This window comes from Narcine bancroftii, chromosome 4, assembly GCF_036971445.1.
Source record: "Narcine bancroftii isolate sNarBan1 chromosome 4, sNarBan1.hap1, whole genome shotgun sequence".
Lineage (NCBI taxonomy): Eukaryota > Metazoa > Chordata > Chondrichthyes > Torpediniformes > Narcinidae > Narcine > Narcine bancroftii.
This window is the reverse complement of record NC_091472.1, coordinates 257381530-257399232: the sequence shown is the minus strand read 5'-3', so window position 1 is coordinate 257399232 and position 17703 is coordinate 257381530. Positions and strand designations below refer to the sequence as shown.

Genomic DNA, 17703 nt, shown 5'->3' with positions numbered 1-17703 from the left:
GCCAGAGAGAACAAGGGATAGTTTTTTTTCTGATAAGCAAAAAGACTTGGGAGTGGGAGGAGACAACATCACATTTTGATGGCGTGCACAATAGGTCCAGCACACAGTGCTGTTACAGATTTGTGCTGACAATAATTTATTTATGATAGCTACATATAACAGAAAATCACAATGTTAAATTTTCCATTTGAAGTTTGCAACCCCTCAGGTTACAAACTAGAACTTTGTAATCAACACTCAACAGGTTCAAGGAACTTATGCAAGACTGTACCACAGTCAAACTGCTCAATAAATAATGTAACACATACCAGCTCTATGTTGTTTTCCATAAAAATAATATTAAAAATTCAGTAGAGAAAAAACACATATTTACATAGCACCTAGTCAACCTCCTGAAATATCTTACAGCTAACCACATTGCAGCAGAAATTGTGTTCTTCATTACCTGTATTGAAACACACACAAATGCAAGTATAAATCATTTTAAAATGGGTGGCTCCATTGGAATATAACCATCAGTCCATCAGGAACTGAGTTACAGGATAAACAAGTTCGGACTTAATTTTACTGGAGTATAGAAGAATGTGGGAGATTTGATAGAGAAATTTAAAATTATGAGGGGTCTAGACAGAGTAAATGTAGGTAGGCTTTTTCCACTGAAGGTAGATGAGATACAACCCAATAAACATGGATTAAGGGTGAAAAGGGAAAGGTTTAGAGCAGGGGTGTCAAACTCAAATTCACGGAGAGCCAAAATTAAAAACTTGGACTAAGTCGAGGGCCGAACTAAATATTTATTGAATATTTTCAACAACATCTGCATGTTTTCTCTTCTTTCAACATATGTAAAGTTAAACTTTAGGATATAACTTTAGGAGGATAATGTTACAGGTCAGGAGTAGGTAGCTCAAGTTCACCCTTTGCTTGACCTGAGGGAAACCTATTTGGTCCCTGTGGAGATGTAGTCAGCATTCACAGGCTGTGTCCATTTTGGCCTGCATCAGGACTCAGCATTTCCTGCTCACTCCTCAGGCTCTAGGCCTCTATTCACCCTCGACCCAGCATCCCTCTACCTGACCAGTCCTTTACCCAACCTCTACTCACCCCTCACTCCACTCGCTCTGACTCTACCCACCCCATCCTATACACGCCCCTCTCCTGCCTCTCCCCTCAACCTGTTCCTCCCTCTACCCGTCTCTCACCCTCTAATCACCCCTCCCCTACTCACCCTGCCCCTCCCCTTTTACCTCTTCCCTATCCACCCCTCCTTCTACTCATCCCTCCCTCTAACTGCCCCTCGCACCACCATAACTTCCCCTGCCCATTACTCCTCACCTACACCCTCTGCCCACCCCTGCTTACCCACCCACTCAGGCCCAGCGCGCTGCCGATCAGCCTTTGCGGAACAGCGGGGGCCGTGCGCAGCCTGTCGTGTCCGTCGCGCCGACAGGAAATCACAGGCGCTCGCCAATCCGCCGCACCACTCGACAGGTGGGAGAAGTGACTGGTTGTGTGGGGAGCCTTCCAACTGGCTTGCCAGCTGATGACATCGACAGACTTCTCGTGTTACAATTTTGTTTTCCCCGTTCTCAAAGTTTGCACGGTCAATCTGCAACACTCTTGCTCCCTCCGCGTCCCGTGGATCTGATGCCCGGGTGCTGTTAGGATTCCCAGCAGAAGGTTTGTGGAACTTTACCATTCTGGATTCCTTTTTGAGAATATTCTGGCCATCTTTTAAGGGGGGTGGTTTTAGGGGGGGGAGGGGATAGTTAGGGGGTGGGGAAGGATGTGCAATGAAGGGGGAGGATGGTGGGGGTGACATTAACAAAAAACAGCATCAGCTCTCGCTGCAGGGCGGGCCACCTCTAATACATTTTTGAAATGATCTTGCGGGCCAAATATAATTATATCGTGGGCCAAATTTGGCCCGCGGGCCAAATATAATTATATCGTGGGCCAAATTTGGCCCGCGGGCCAGAGTTTGACATGTGTGGTTTAGAGGGAACATTCAGGAGAGAGTGGTTAGAGTGTGGAATGAGCTGCCAGCTGAAGCAGTGAATGCAGGCTCAATTTTAATTTTTAATTTGGACAGGTACATGGGATGGGAGGGGTGTGCAGAGCTATGCACTGGGTACAGGTCATTGGGACAGGCAGAATACTAGTCCAGCATTGACTAAGGGCTGAGGGGTCTATTTCTGTTCTGTATTGTTTTATAGTTCTAACTTACATAGTCTCCAGAGACATGAGAGACCAAAGACTGAAATCTGGAGTAAAGTAAAACAGGAGGAACTCAGCAGGTTATTAAGACTGGAAGAAGGGTTCGGACCTGAAACATTGGCCATTCTTTTTCTCCCACTGATGCTGCTCAATCCACTGAATTCCTCCAGCAATGTTTTTTTGAACATTATCTTCTAGTTAAGCAATATGTGGATTTCATCATTCCCATTTCTGCTCCCAGAGAGCTCCACAGGATTTCCTCTTCCTAATTTGCAGTCACCTGCAGCCCTATTAAAACAATCTTTGCAGGTTTGCCATTCATTTCACAATTGGTAAGTGTACCTCAAACATTCAAAACACCAGGGACCTCCGCTTTCAGCATCTCTTATTAGCTTTTAAGTTTAGTCATCTGCCCTGGACATCTACAGGATTCCTTTTTGTCATGCAATAGTACCGAACATGTAATATTACATGAAATTTCCTTCTGCTTGCTGAAGAGAGGCAAAAGAAAGTCCCTTGAGAGCTCCCAAAGCATCTGCAGCCACCCAGACTCCTATTCGCTTCATTGGAAACCAAAGCAAACATTCAATATGATCAGGGAGCCTTCAACGCCCAAGACCCTTCAGGAGCCCTTCTTGCCCTAAGTGACCTCTTAAATCCCAGCTCCGATACCTGGTTCCCACGAGCCAGTCTCCAGCAGCCTGCGAGGTTCCTCTGACCACAAGTTGCGCGTGGCCGGTGATGGTTTCTCAGCTGTTGAACTCCTCATTGGTCCACTGCCATGGTAAAACTCCAATTATCTGAAATGGTCAGGGGCGGGCCCATTTCGGGTAAATTTTCTTTGGAGAACTGGTCATTTTTTTTTTTTTAAAAGCAGCCCAGTGGCAGCAGCCAATCACTTGTGCTTAAACAACAACAAATAACAAGGCTTTTTAAGCATTAAAATAATGTTTAATTCTCACCAAAAAAATTCTCACCACCAATCACCAAAACTTCTCCACCAAAGCCCCGCTCATGCGGGGAGCCTGAGGTCTGCTGCTGTCAGCACTGGGAGCCCAAGGTCCCCAGTCAGTTCAGCTCTGGAAAAATTTTGGATAAATGAGATTTTCAGATATCCTAGTTTCAGAGAATCAATGAGGATTTTGGAGAATCTGATATGGGGTAATTGGAGTTGTACTGTATGTGCAAGAGTCAAATTTTGCTTGATCATTTGAGGATCTTGTGTAATACAACTACACAAGGCAAAAAACATCCCTCCTTAGGTAAACAGACTAAAGCAGTAATACTCAGGAGTAGTCTTGACAAGGTTCTTCACAATTGCTAATTCGACTGTAATCAATTCCTCTCATAATAAAGGAAAGTGTCACATTTGCAATTACAATCACGTAGCAGCAGCATTTTGGTTTTCAGTGACTTGTGTATTTGATCAAAAGATACAGCAAGACAAGCCCCTCAGCCCCACAAGCCCAAGTCACCCAAATAAACCGATGTGACCAATTAACCTCCCAAACTCTAACCATTTATCAAATATTGTTTTCCTAATATGTGCCTTTATAGTAGATGACCTCACATTTTCCCTATATATTATGTTGAAAATCATCAAATGGAAGTCATCTTCACTCAATCCAAATGCTGCAACACTAATACTTACCTCCACTTTTTACATACTAGCCCCTTGAGTGTGATGAATTATGTGTTGGTAGCTCAACAATAAACCATAGAACATTGTTGCAGAGGAACTGGCCCAACAGCCAGTGCCGTAGCTTTAGGGGGGGGGGGGGAATGCTACTCCCCCCCCCACTCACTCCAACACCACTGCCACCACCCCACCAACCCCCGCTTGCTCTGCTGAAAAATGTGCTTCCCCTGAACCCCCTCTAGCTATGCCACTGGCTGCAAAAAGCCCAGTCGATCCTTCCTTCATGGTTCCTGACGAAGCACCAGGGTTTCAGCTGACCATCGGGGTTGCAGCAGTTGTGATCTCCCAGAACTTTGTTCGGAACCTCTTGACAAAACTGGGGACAGCACTGCAAGGCAGGAACCTGCAATCGGACTTGGTAGAGCCATGCGGATGCCGCGAAATGGCTGTGTTGTGCAGGCAGCTGCCAGCCTGGGTGGGGGGAGGGGGAAGAGATGTAGTGAAGAGTAGATCCACTGCGATGACAAAGCTGCCCGTAAGCCTCGTGGCGAGCTCTGTCTGCCTGAGCTCACAGACAATGGCAGGGCGGATCTCTGCGCAATCAACCCTCATCCACTGACTAAAACCCCATGAGGTGGATGGGTGTGTTGGCTGGGAGAAGGTGGGGGGGGGGGGTTGTTAGGTTAAGAATAATATGGACGGAAAAGGGAAACTCAGCCCAACATCAGGGTGAGGAGGTTAAAATATAATGCTTAAGACATGCATCCATTCTGGCTCTGGCAGCGGGAGAGACGAGGGGATGTGAGAGAGGATTGAGCCTGAAATCAGTGACGGGTCTTGACTCAAAGCTTTCCCTCCACAGATTTCCAAGGGGCGTTGAGAGCTCAGTGTGCAGTAGATTGATTTTAATTTGACTTTAAAATACAAATAACAATGATTTACTTCCTTTAAAACTGTATCTTCCTTACGTTCCTTGTGTTTTGATGTTAAATACAAAATAAAAATGTATAATGAATTTTAAATTATTTGATACGAGTTGTAGATGTGTGCACATTAATTTCTTTGTGCAGTGGTTGCACAACGTGTGCACGTACACGCACAGCTTGGAGTGGTTATGGTGCATTTTTTAATGTGTTCACTTCCCTAACATTAGAACCTGGCTACACCCCTGCCTTCAGCCCTTCTAGCCTGTGCCAAATTATTAATCTGCCTATCTTTCCATATCCCTCCTGTCCATGCACCTGTCCAAATTTTTCTCAAATGTTAAAATTGAGCCCACATTCACTTCAGCTGGCAGCACATTGCACACTCCCACTAGCCTCTGTGTAAAGGTTCCTGCTAATGTTCCCCTTAAACTTTTCCCTTTTTGCCTTTAACCCATGTTGTCTGGTTTGTATCTCATCTAAGCTCAGTGGAAAAAACCTACTTGCATTGACAATCCATCATAATTTTATACACCTCTATCTAATCTCCCCTCATTCTTCTGCACTCCAGGGAATAAAGTCCTAATCGGCTTTCCCTGGAACTCAGTTCCTCAAATGCCAGAACAATCTCTGTAAACATTCTCTGCACTCTTTCAATATTATTGATATCTTTCATGTGGTTAGGTTATTATGACTGAAAGATGGACACTTTGCAAACAATTGGCATAGTGGTTAACGAAAGACCTTTACAGCGCCAGTGATGGGGACCAGGGTTCAAATCCTGCCCTGCCTGTAAGGAGTTTGTATGTTCTCCCCGTGTCTGTGTGGGTTTTCCCTGAGCTCTCCAGTTTCCTCCCACCATTCAAAATCTATCAGGTGTGTAGGTTAATTGGGTGTAAATTGGACAGCACGGACTCATGCACCCACCAAAAGGCCCCGTTACCATCCTGTATGTCTAAATTTAAACAATTTTTTTTTTAAATACACAATAACACACTCGCTCATTCTTCAGCATAAAATAGTGTTGAAATTTTATTATTTTCAAGCAAACTACTTCTTCCCAGAAACCACTCTTGCCACACCCACTCTAAACCCTGCATGTGACTACAATGCTCCTTTTACATTTTTTTTTATTTGTGTGCTGACCATCTGCATCATGGTCTGGTACAGGGACATCAATACCCCTGAACGCAAAACCTTTGCAAAAGGCCAGGACATCACAGGCAAAAACCCTCCCCACTATTGAGCACATCTACAGGGAATGCTGCTGTCTGAGAGCACCACCCAGCATATGCTCGGTTCTCGCTGTTACCCTCAGGAAAGGTGTAGATGCCACAGGAACAGCTGCTCCCTCTCCACCATCAGACTCCTCAACAACAAACTCAGACAGGGTCTTATTTAATGACACTTTTGCACTTTATTGATTTTTGTTTCTCCCTTTATTGCACACTTTTTTTATGTTGCTTTATTTGTTTATATGTGAATGTATCTAGATTTTTGGACATGCAGCACGATACCATTATGGACCAAGCCATTTTGGTCCACAAGTCTGTGCCACCCAATTTACCTACATCCCCAGTACATTTTGAATGGTGGGAGGAAACCATAGCCCCCCAGGAGAGTCCACACATTATGGGGAGAACATACAAACTTCTTACAGACAGCACCGGATTTAAATCCCAATCCCGATCAATGGTGCTGTAAAGGCATTGGACTAACAGCTACACAAACCGCAGAGTTTTGTTTTTGCACTTAGTAGGTGGTGAATTCTGCCTCACCCAAAGGAAACAAGAATCCCAGGGTTGTATGTAATTACTCTGACAATAAATCTGAAAGAAAATCATTTCCTCTTTTATACCACTGACATTACTTCACAACACACACAATATCTTTAAAGTACTTTGGATTGCCTGGGGCAATGAAAGTAGTTAAGTTAAAAAAAAAATTCCTTCTTTATCTTTTCAATGCTAAAATCTTATCCTTGTGTTCTCTTCTTCCTTGTACAGTGGGTTAGGTTAGCTATGCCCTCTTTACTCTGCTACCATCAGGAAAAAGGGACAGGAGCCTGAAGACGAGCACTCAGTGGCACAAGGACAGCTTCTTCCCCTCTGCCATCAGATTCCAAAGAACTACAGACACTGCCTTAACTTTGACCTTTTCTTGCACTATTTTTATTTATTTTGTACTGTTTATGAATGTTTGCACTGTAACGCTGCAGCAAAGCAACGAATCCCGTGACACGTTCACGACAATAAATTCTGATCCTGTACATTGTTACACTTCCTCAAATCCATCTGTACAATTTGTCTTAAGAATTTGGAAGTTAGCAAATTACAAAATCTTACTGCTCAGAGTGTAGAGGATTTTGCTGAAATGATTGCTTTGTTTTTTGGAAAATGTAAAGTTAGAGGTAAAGTTGGAACGTAGAATGAAGGGAGATTTGACAGAGGTACACAAAATTATAATGGTGTAGATAAGAGTAAATACAAGTAGGCTTTTTCCACAGAGCCTAAATATGAACCAGAGGATATGGGTTAAGGGTGAAAGGAGAAAAGTTTAGGGGTAACTTCTTCACACAAAAAGTAGTGGAAACTGCCATCTGAAGTGATGTATGCGGGCTCAATTTTTGAAAAGCAATTTGTTCAGGTACATGGATGGAGGGGTATGGACTGGTTGCATGTCAGTAGGACTAGGCAGAAGATGGGCTGAAAAATCTATTTTCTGTGCTGTAATGTTCTATGGTTCTATGATTCTAGATCATAGGGTTAGATTTATATACAGCATGAAAACAGGCAATCAATCCACCTCAATGTCCTATCTGATGCCTACCTGAGCTGGTCCCAGTGGATCTAGCATGGTGTCTTGTGGCAAACCACTGGTTATAACCCTCTAATCTATAAAGCAACCCTCCGCTATCATTCTCTGTCTCCTACCACCAAGCCAATGGCTCATCCAATTGCTAACTCAGATCATCCCTGGTGATCTGACCAGCCTGCTGTGCAGGACCTTGTGTCCACAATAATGACCTATTATGGACACACAATATCTCCTCACTTAACAGGAAAGTGCAACAGTGCCTGCATTTCCTGAGAAGACGGACATGGCAAAGCTATTAACCACCATCATATCAACCTTCTATAGGAGCTCTATCAAGAGCATCCTGGCTGTGATACAGCTGCTGCATAGAAATGGATCAGAGGTCAATCCACAAGACCATAAGAGTGGCAGAGAGGATCACTAGAGTCTCCCTCCATACCCAGTGGCGTTATCTATCAGGACAATTGTCTGAAGTGGGTGTGCAAAATCATTGAGGACCCCTTCCACCCCACACAACCTCTTTCAGCTGCTTCCTTCAGGAAAGAGATGCAGGAGTATCAGAGCCAGCACCACCAGGCTGAGGAACAGCTTCTTTTCACGGGGAGTGAGAACACTGAACGACCACAGGAACTCCTCATGCTATTTGAGCCTTTCATATTTCTGAAACGATTTTTTAAAATTTATTTGCAATTCATAAATTCTTCTCCTGTATACGTATTGTTTCACAGTATTTATGTAATGCCTGGTTTTCTGTCTGCGTGTTTTGCACTGACGACTGGAGAATGCTGTTCCATTGGATTGTATTTGTGCAATTGGATGACATTAAACTCGACTTGTCAATAGCCTTGCTAGCATCCACACAGATAAAATCCACAGTATGCTCTTGCCAATCCCCTTGGTCACCTCTTCAAACAACTCCGTTATATCCATGATTTCCACAATCAAAACCACAAAATCGAGTGGGGGAGAGGAAAGAACAACGGGGGTTCAATAAACAGAAGAAAAACTACAAACAACTCTGCAATGGGGTGTTGAAAAAGCTTCTTCGATTTGAAACAAAACTGGCCGACTGTCCAGCAGCCAACTGCTTGGAACTTGTAATTGGGAACTGGAAAATGCAAGAGCAGAATTAGGCTATTCAGCCCATTGAGTCTTCTACTATTCCATCATGGCAGATTTACTATTTTTTTCATCCTCTTCTCCTGCCTTCTCCCATAACCCTTGAATCTCTTCCTAATCAAGAAATGTGCCTCATTTTTAAATATACCCAATGACCTTGTCGACACAGCAGTCTGCGGTGATGAATTCCATAGATTCATCACCCTCTAGGTAAAGAAATTCATTCTCATCTCTGTTGTAGGGAAACATTTTTGTATGTGCCCTCTTGTCCATAGGGAACATCCTCTCTATCCATTTAATCCAGTCCTTTCAATATTCAATAGGTTTCGATGAGATCTCCCACCCCGCCCCCCGCCCTGTAATTCTTCTAAACTCCAGCAAGTACACTCCTAGAGCCATCAAATACTCCCCATTCCAGGAGCCCAAAACTGCTCACAATACTCAAAATGTCAGTAAAGCATTTGTATATTTCCTGCTCCCTTTAAACGCAACAGGTTTGCTTGACAATTTATTATACAACTTTTAAACTCAGTGAAATTAAAGTGTCCTTGGGTATTAACGAGAGCAACATCGAATGAACCAAAAAATTCTGGATTGGCACTGCAAAGGGAGCCACATTTTCAGATTTCTAGGGCATCATTAACTCCTTCATTTATGTTTCATTCTCACTTATATTAATACTGAAACATTTTTAGTACAATAGGCAAGATTAACCTACTTCTATCTATTCATAAGCTACCGTATATGATGCTGGGGAAATGCAGACAAAGGATGAAGGGAGAAAGATCCAATGAATTCTTTAATCCTGTGGCCACAAAGCACGTCACTGGGGAAGGCTTTGTTGGTTTGAACAATTCATTTTTTATATCGTTCCACCAAGCTGCAATTGTTCAGTGAAATCGTGCCAGGTACATGAAAACTGAATTGCATATTTAACAGATCATTGCCACTCAACTATTTTGGTTGTGCAGGAAAGGACAGAGTTGCTTTGAATGCTAACGTGCAGCTATATTTAGCAACTGGAACATTTCATCTCCTGTCACGACACATTGAACAAAAGCTATCCAAGTCTTCATGTTGCAAGTTGTGGCTTTCAGACACCTGATTAAGCTCTGAGTGCAATGCCTGCACACCAAGATAGGTAGGTCAGATTCTAGTTTGATTTCCATCAACGAATCAAGGGAAATTGCACGAATATCTCCCAAAGCGATGTGAACCACCCAGAATGTGTCCATGAGGAGAGGTGCCATCCCTTCCAAACATCATATTTTGAAGGGAAATTTGCATCACATTGCTACAAAATCCAAGCCCCTCAAATGGGAGCAACTTTAAACAAACATAATAAACATAAGAACATAAAAACTAGGAGCAGGAGAAAGCCATCAAGCCTGCTCTGCCATTCAGTGAGATCACAGCTGATCTGATACTCATCTCCACCCACCTGTTTCCCCATATCCCTTCATTCCCCTACTATGTAGAAATCTATCCAACTTCATCTTAAATATATTTACTGAGGTAGCCTCCACTGCTTCAATGGGAAGCGAATTCCACAGATTCACCAGTCTCTGGGAAAAGCAGATCCACCCCATCGCTGTCCTAAATCTACTACCTGAATCTTGAGACAATGCCCCCTAGTTCTACTCTTCCTCAGCAATTGAAACAATCTATCTACCTCGATCTTAACTATTCCTTTCACCATTTTATATATTTCTATAACATTCCCTCTCATTCATCTAAATTGGAGTGAGTACAATTCCAGATGGTGCAATCTCTCCTCATATCTGAAATCAGAACCTCCTCTGCACTGCCTCCAAAGTCAGTACATCCTTTGTCAAGAGGATCAGAACTGCATACAGTCCTTCAGATGTGGTTTGACCAATCTCTCTCCTCTTAAATTCAATCCCTCTAGCAAGGAAGGCCAGCATTCAAGTTGTTTTCTTGACAACCTGCTACATCTGCAAACCAAACTTTTGTGATTCATGCACAAGCACTCCTAATTCGTTCTGCATGGCAGTATGCCACCATCAATTGCCATTTAAATACTACTCTAGTCTTCCAATTTTCATTCCAAGGTGGATACTCCATCTGCCAGATACTTGCCCATTCAATTAACACATCTATATCTTTCAACAGATTATCCATATTCTTTACACAATTTGCTTTTCCATTCAATTTAGAGTCTCGGCAAACAGATACTGTTCCTTTTGAAATTCGATGAAGGAAGATCGTGCATACAAGATCATGAAGATCACCATGAGGAAGGGTGAGGAAGTGGAGCAGTTGGAGGGAGGAAGTCATGTGATATCCATCACAATACAACCCAGCTCCATTTAGCAATGCTATTAAAAGTATGAACGATCGGGTTTAAAGTAAGTTTGGATCCATTTTTTAAGTAGGAAATGTGCTTGGAAGAGAGCCTCAGTTTTTTCAACTGAATTTTATGAGAAAAAGATAATTCTGAATGTGGTTATATCTAGAGGACAAATCTAATAATACAGAGAACACTACGGTCAAAATCATCATTTTGTATCAGAAATTAAATTTGGGTTTTAATCTCCTCAAAATTAAAAAAACAGATGCAGAAAATCAACTGCTGGAAACCTGTCCAGTTTCTGTTCTGGACTTCAATGAACATGGGAGCTCTCTTGAGTGTCCTGGCCAATATTTAATTCTCAACCTACAATAAAAAAAATGTTTGTAACAGTGTTGTATGCAAATTGCCTGCTGTACTTTCAATATTACAATGGGGCTACACTCTACTAAGATTCCTATTGACTAAAAAAAATGGATGATTTTTTGAAAAAAAAACCCAGGATGTTGCTAACAAGACCAGCATTTATTGCATACCCTCATCAGCCTGCAAAGGGGGTCTGAAACACAAGGTTAACTAGTTTCTATTTCTATAGATGCTGCTTGACTGGCTGAATTCTTCCAGGAGATCTGCTTTCATTCTACAAGCTACCTGTGTGAACTGCAATTGTTCTGGCCTGGGAGCTTCAAGATTTAGATCCAGTGGCCATGATGGAACAGTGATGAAAGTTCAAGGTCCTTTCAACTTGTAACTGATGTTGCGTTCCCATTCTTGATGAATGGTTCTAGCCAGAACCATCGACTATTCTTTGCCTCACACTGTTGCTATTCAACCCCCTGAGCTCTTCCAGTATCTACAGTCTCCTTTCCTCATGCTGACACCAATACCCCTAAGCGTAAAGTCCTGAAAAAGATGCGGACACCGCCCAGGACATCACAGGCAAAATACCGGTCCATCATAGAGAACATCTACAGGGAATGCTGCCGTCAGAGAGCAGCAGCAATCATCAAGGATCCACCACACCCAGTATACTGTCCACACTCTGCTCTCACTGCTAACCTCAGGATAGAGGTATAGATCCCACAGACTCACACCAGCAGGTTCAGTTAAACAGCTGCTATGCCTCCACCATCAGACTCCTCAATAACAAACTCAATCAGAGACTCATTTAAGGACACTTACTTGTGCGCTTTATTGATTTTTGATTTCTCTCTGTATTGCACAGCCAGTTTATATTTTTGTATTTGTTTACATGTTTATGTTAAATAGGTTTTTTTTTTGCACCTTGGATAAGCAGTTATTCTGCCTGGCCCAAAAGAAAAAGAATCTCGGGGTTCTATAAGATGTTATGTGTGTATTTGGACAATAAAATTGAAATCTGAAAACCTGAATTCTACATTTCCATCAACTCCTTCTGCTTAGTCTGGACCCATACAGTCAATGCTGGCTTAACATATTCCTATTTTACAGAGTTCAAGTTTATGTATTTTTTTCTTTTTCTAAAAGGTAACAGGCCCTTCCAGTCCATGAGCCCATGTGGCCCAACTACCCCAATTAGCTTACAACCCTTGAAAAATTTTAATAGGTGGGAGGAAACCCAGATAGACACGAGGAGAAAGTATAAATTCCTTACAGACAATGCCAGATTTGAATTCAGATAGCTGGAGCTGTAACCACAACCATTTGTCATCTGGTACTGTGAACAGGGTATTTCCACAAGCAGTCTTGCAGGTTACCTCTTACATCCTTGCACAGCTACCGAGCAGAATGTTACTGTGAAAACAACCAATTAGTACCAAACAAGGGCACAGAAAAACACTATGTGGGACTCATTCAGAAGCCTGATGGTCATGAGGAAGTGAAAGTTAATGAATGATTTAACACTCTCAACATACTCACCAGAGGAAGAGGGAGAAGAGAATGTCCAAGGTCCAATGGGTCCCTCAGTACATTGGCTGCCTTTCCACCAGCAGTAACTTGGTGGCCAATTCGCTCACTGACGTACAAAGATTGTGGATTGTGAGAGGAAATTAAGGCACTGGGTGAATAGCTGGGAAGAACATACAAACTCCACACTTGAAGGGTAGATTTGAACCAGAGTCAATGAAGCTGTAAGGCAACTACTCTACCTCACGTGTCTCTCAATTAAATGAGGGAAGGATGAGAAGCAACTTAATATAAGATTATGAGGGGCTTGGATAAGATGCACAGTCTGCACCTTTTTTTCCCCCTGAGGTGAGTATAGCAAATATCAGAGGGCATCTGTTTAAAGTGTATAAGCAAAATTTAGGGAGATGCAAGGTTTTTTTTTTAAAATACACAAAGAGTGGTGGAATTCATTACTGGGGTGTTGGTGGAGGCTGGTACAATAGGGACTTTGAAGGCTATGGAGCAGGTTCACTTGGATGTGCATGAGATTATGGGCTGAAGGGCCTGCACTATGCTGTAATGCTCTATATACTGGATCAGCAGACTATGAATGGATAGTTCATGAGCTTTGCTACCTGTCCTCATTTTTATTTTTTTTTAAAGCAGCAAATTGGAACTGCAGCTGATTGATCTGCGAAAAGCTTTCACTGCACCTACGTGAGCTACGCAAACCTGAGGCAATATTCTGCAGCACAGTGACACCAAATGCCAGCCCACAAAATCAGATGACTGTCAACATAGTCATGCACACTGTGTTCTGAAGATAATGCCAGCTGATCCGAGAGAGACAAGGTTCTTCTTCACTGAGAGGCAGTTGACTTAGTCCCAGCTATTGGACAGAGGGCACGATATGTTCCTGGATGTAATTTTGCATAAATACGTGACACAAAATTGGAGATTCAAATATATTTTTCATTCAAATTATTATTTTCAAAGCATTTAGCCTACATGTGAAAACACCAGACCAGGCTAAGCTGAATGAAAATGAGTGTTTAAATAACTGCACAATTCCCCTCAATATCCCACACCCCCCCCAAAAAAATAAAGTTCCACTTGCAATGCAGATTTAGACATTAGAACAATAAGCGATAACAGTGGGTTTTAAAGCTGACACACTGTGAGGATCAGAAACAGAAATTCAGAGTTAGCTACAGACTCAGATTCAAGCCCCCCCCCCCCGCCCCCCCACAAAAGTGAAGAGCAACTTTTTCCCCACCCCACTGCCATGTAGTTGCTTGGATAATAGTAATTCATGTTTACAGCATTCACCAATCACGGTACAAAAGTGAGATGCTGAATAAGATTCACCCTCACTGAATTTGTGAAAAATCTCAATTCATAAAAACAATTTTCGACTCCTATTTAACACATGCCAATTACGCAGTTTTACATGAAGGAAAAAAAATCACGATGTGGACTGTTTTCAAGGGCATAACAGAGTCGTCTGCAATTTCACCACGCAACAGGCTGAATAGGGGGAAGGAGGGGTAGTTTAAAAAAAAAAAGACCAAGTATCAGAACAACAGGTAATGATGGTGAGGACCAAAATATCCTCTAATGGCAAATAGATTGGAAATAGAAGTAGAAAGATCTGGAAAAGAGAGTGTATTCTGAGTACAAGTGTACCTCCCTCTCACAGTCTGCTCTGCAACACAAAACCCTTTTGTCATTCTATTTCCCAGTGCTGATGAAGAGCCTCCAACTTGAAGAATTAGCCTGTTGTGGCATAGCTAATAGAGCTACAGCCTCAATGCGCCGAAGACCCAGGTTCAATATGGAACTCGTGTGCTGCCTGTATGGAGTTTGCATGTTCTCTCCATGAATTGGTTCCCTAAAGGTGTAGAGCTTGGCAAGTTAATTGGCCACTTTAAATTATTCTTGCCAAGTAGAAAAGTAATAAAATACGAAGGGCATTATTGAGAATATATGGGGAGAATTTAAGGATTAATGTTGGATTAGTGCAATGATGTACTTCCTTAAGCGTCTACCTGATCTACTGTGCGTTTCCAGCAATTTCCCTTTTTATTTCAGATTTCAAGCCTCTGGAGATACACTAACTGAGGAAAAGGCTGCCAAATTTCACTCAGAGGGGGATCTGATATAATTACAGTCAGGGGATATATTGCAAAGAATGGCTGAACAGGTAACCTAATTTGGATGAGATGCAATCCAGGTTGCTGAGAAGAATAGAAGAGACTGTGAACAGGTGCTTGCCATAATCAAAGCTCTAAGACAAATTGGAATATGTCTAGGGTAAAACCCTTGCTTAGAACAGGGCACAAGGACAGTTCACGCAAACATGAGCTGTTCAATTAAATGCCGGCTGTTGGCAAACTTCTGGAAAGAAAAATCAGCTAAGCTATCTAAGGCATGTAGAGAATATGTTGATAATGTTAAAGACAAGTATTATTTGATAAACTTGATGGAATAACAGAGAAGGTTAATGAGGGGAATATTCTAGATATCATGTTTATGGATTTTCAGAATGCATGATAAAGTCTCATACTAAACTGATTAGTAGATGGGAGCCCATTGAATTATAAAAAGTGTTTCAGATGGATCTGGTATAACAGGAGGTGACTATATTGAGAGAGAATAAAATGGTGAGAATCGGTTTCCTCTAACTTGGCCCTAGATCTGGATCAATATCTCAAAGTAGGTTGTTTCGGACTTCGAAATTGAAATGAATGGAGCTCCTCTTCCCTATCTCCTATCCTTCAGCTCGCTCTCTCTCTCTCTTTCCTTTTCCCTCCATCTCCTTTCACAGAGCCAAAAATCAATTCTCACCTTTCCTCTCATCATATCCATTTAACATCTTTTTGGCAGTTGGTCTGGGCTCCAACCCGGCCATTCTTCAGCCTTCTTTCAGATACCTTCCTGATTTTTTGCTTTTAACTTGGGCTCAGACCTGAAATTTCGGTATTATACTGCATCTTTATCTCCTATGGATGCTGCGAGGCTGGCTGATTTCCTCCAACATAAATGTATGTTTTTATTTCAAACTGAACTGCCTAATAGGGTTCTTGATGTTCAATTATCTTAAGTATTCTGGTCAGCAGTCCGTGCACTTTTTATTTGATAAATAACATGGTAACTGGCCCAAAATTAACTTACAACCTTTGTATGCTTTGAAGGGAAGGAGGAAACTAAAACATCCAGAGGAAATATACGCAGACATGGCGAGAATGTACAAAATCCTTACACACAGCACGGTATTTTAACCTGGGTAACTGACACTGTAACAGTGTTGCGCTAACTGTGCCACCCTATAGATTGCGAACAGTGAAGGAAATCAGAAAATAGAGTTTAGGCAAGGAAATGGACTGATGTCATAAAATCATATTTCCTTATGAAATAGGAGGCCAGTTGGTCTCAGCTGGTTCAATGCATTCCCATCAATGTCATTTCCCTCAATCAACTTCTCTCTAATGTCTATTAATTTCCTAGTTCTTTTGCCATCCACCTCCACGAAGAAGAAATTTAATGCACTCCAATTAACCTACTGGCATCATGTAGGACATGGAGGAAGCTAGAACACTAGGGGAGGCCCACAAGGTTAAAGGGAGAATTGCAAACTCCACACTGACAGCACCTAAAGACAGGATCCAGTCAGGGCCAAGAACAGCTGCCATTCGAATGATCTGATTAATTGGTGGAAGTGACTAGTGTGCTCATGTAACCCACTCCAGGTTTACTGTCTGAGCATGGAAACAGGCCATTCAGCCCAGCCTATCCATGCTGACCACCCTAGTCACCCTCATGCTTCTGAACTTTGCCTATCCATGTACCTGTTGAATGTCTTTTAAACATTACAATCATCCTCACCCTCTACCATTATCTCTAACAGCTCATTCCAAATACTCACCAATGTCTGGTCCTTTTCAAATCTTTTCCCTCTCACCTTCAAGCTATGCCTTCTAGTCTTAGCCTTCCCTATTACAGGAATAAAGACTATAACTACTGTAACATCCCCGGTATCCAGCACCTATGGGGATTGGTAGATGCCAGATCAGTGAATTTCCCAGATGCTTGGATTGGCAAAAAGACAGAGGAAGCACAATTTTAAACTTTTGTATTTTTACCTACTTATTTTCCACAAATGTTTCCAGTTGCTTGAATTCCCAATAATTGGTATTTTACTGTATTTACCTTATCTACACATCATGATTTTATAAGCCTCAATGGTCCCTCCTGTTTCCCAGGATGAAAAATCCCATTTTATCCAATCTCTACTTCTAAATCAAGTCTATTTTAGGATACCATTTATGGATTTTAATTGTCAGATTTCCTCCAAGAAGATAGATAGCACACTCCAAAAGTACATCGCATGTAACTAACTATGGGCCGTTCTGAGGTTGAAAGAGGGGCTATATCAAATCATGTTGCATAGTGGTTAAGTGCTGTCAATGTTCAGGACAAGTAATCCAGAAATCCAAATCCCACCGTTAAATCTTTGTTATCCTAGATTCAAGCAATCAGCAGGTTCAAGCAACCATCAAAAATAAATGGTGGAAAATAAATAGGTTAAAAGTTTGTCAATTTGAAAATGGCAAGGGTTTCTTTTGAAAAATTAACATGGAAATTTGATTTAGGAGGTTTGCAGCTCCCCAATTTTATAAACTATTACAAAACAGCCCAGTTGTCTTTTATTTATGACTTAGATAAAACATCAGCGTCGGTAAATATAGAACTTAGTAAAATAAGGGAAACAAACACACAAGATTGTATTTATAAATGGAATTCAAGAT

At 41.9% G+C, this 17703-nt stretch overlaps 1 protein-coding gene across 11 annotated transcripts in view; it reads right to left on the bottom strand.

Moving 5' to 3' along the window:
* The window catches only part of LOC138761898 (contactin-associated protein-like 5), a 1131905-nt gene that overhangs the window by 1079203 nt on the left and 34999 nt on the right, over window positions 1–17703 (bottom strand). The window lies entirely within an intron of this gene.